The sequence below is a fragment of the Seriola lalandi genome, unplaced genomic scaffold, assembly GCF_002814215.2.
Source record: "Seriola lalandi dorsalis isolate HSWRI2012SDOR001 ecotype SW California unplaced genomic scaffold, Sedor1 jcf7180002054736, whole genome shotgun sequence".
Taxonomy (NCBI): Eukaryota; Metazoa; Chordata; class Actinopteri; order Carangiformes; family Carangidae; genus Seriola; species Seriola lalandi.
In genome coordinates, this window is record NW_019525289.1 from 356319 (window position 1) to 357869 (window position 1551).

General features: G+C 42.2%; 3 non-coding genes across 3 annotated transcripts; all 3 read right to left on the reverse strand.

The window, feature by feature from the left end:
* Positions 1 to 282: 282 nt before the first annotated feature.
* Positions 283 to 375, reverse strand: trnay-gua (transfer RNA tyrosine (anticodon GUA)). The gene is made up of 2 exons: positions 339 to 375; positions 283 to 318 (listed from the first exon to the last, which is right to left on the reverse strand). It is a non-coding gene; the product is annotated as a tRNA-Tyr (tRNA).
* Positions 376 to 700: 325 nt separating this feature from the next.
* trnay-gua (transfer RNA tyrosine (anticodon GUA)) lies at positions 701 to 793 on the reverse strand. The gene is made up of 2 exons: positions 757 to 793; positions 701 to 736 (listed from the first exon to the last, which is right to left on the reverse strand). It is a non-coding gene; the product is annotated as a tRNA-Tyr (tRNA).
* A 268-nt stretch (positions 794 to 1061) lies between these two features.
* trnay-gua (transfer RNA tyrosine (anticodon GUA)) lies at positions 1062 to 1154 on the reverse strand. The gene is made up of 2 exons: positions 1118 to 1154; positions 1062 to 1097 (listed from the first exon to the last, which is right to left on the reverse strand). It is a non-coding gene; the product is annotated as a tRNA-Tyr (tRNA).
* Positions 1155 to 1551: the final 397 nt, after the last annotated feature.

Consider the following 1551-nt stretch of genomic DNA (forward strand, 5'->3'; position numbering starts at 1 on the left):
TCTCTGCTTCCCCATTGAAGTTAGTAGACGCTCGGCGTCTACACTGTGTAAAGCACTGTGGCGCTGCGGGGATGAATGAGGAGGAAGTCGTGGCGGTTACCTGTAATAAGTAGCTGATTCTGAACAAAAGATGAACATGTTCTAGCGCATATTTAGTCAATGAAATGTACACACAACAGTTCATATTTGACCACTTATTTTGTTGACATTTTAGCAGTCTTAGAGCAATCGCCCCTGATCAGGACCCTAATCTCTGTAACTGCTCCGCCTACAAAAGGCTCCTCCTTCGAGCCGGAGTTGAACCAGCGACCTAAGGATGTCAGCACTGCTATGCTCTCCTACAGTCCTCCGCTCTACCAACTGAGCTATCGAAGGTATATCAACCTGTTTGTGTGCTGCCGAAAAAGAAACATTGTTGTTAAAGATGATCGCAACAATATATATTGTGTAATCATAAAGTTGTAAACATGAACATCTCTATAAATTCTTGATGCATATTTAGCCAAATACACATCAAGCCACAGATCTGCAATAATGTCAAATCAGGCAACATCATCAACCTGCAGCTGGACTAGTCATAAGGTTATTCATTATTAACATGGTTGATTCTTCCAAACACCTCACTGGCACTGTGGAAATGTTCTGTATGGGGCACGCATCAGCATGTTGGACAGATCTAGGTACACCTATAAAAGCCTGCTCCTTCGAGCCGGAGTTGAACCAGCGTCCTAAGGATGTCAGCACTGCTCTGCTCTCCTACAGTCCTCCGCTCTACCAACTGAGCTATCGAAGGTATATAAATCTGTTTGTGTGCTGCCGAAAAACAAACTTTATTGTTAAAGATGACCGCAACAATATATGTTGTGTAATGGTAAAGTTGTAAACATGAACATCTCTACAAATTCTTGGTGCTTAATCAGCAATTTACCTGCAGTTGGACTAGAAAGGCTGAAATTTCAGTTTCTGGAAATGATTTACAGAGAGCTGACTGCCACCAGTATCAGCATGTTTTTACTTTATCTATTGGACAGTTATTCTCTGTAACACCTACAAAAGCCTCCTCCTTCGAGCCGGAGTTGAACCAGCGACCTAAGGATGTCAGCATCACTCTGCTCTCCTACAGTCCTCCGCTCTACCAACTGAGCTATCGAAGGTATACTCCTCCACTTTTATACTGCTGACCAATCCACTTTTTGTTAAAGGTGACAGTAATAGTATACATTATATATGTCAATGTTAAAGTTTTTACACCTTTTACTGTTGTGAAGCAACTTCGCAAAAAGTTCATACCACTGTAAACTAGTCGCCAGGTGGACTCACTGGCCTGTTCACACCTGGCATTGACATCTGTCTCGGATGACCCCATCACCAGGGTAAATAATTGCACTGCCCACAGTTTTGTAATGAAATAAGGTTTTAAATATTTGAAACAGTGAAATACTTTTGGTTCATTATGAAACTGGCAGGACTAATCAGACTGGTTAGTTAGTAGCTGGTCCTTCAGTGTGGCCCAGGATGCATTTGCCTTCACACTGCTAAAACAGTGTGAAG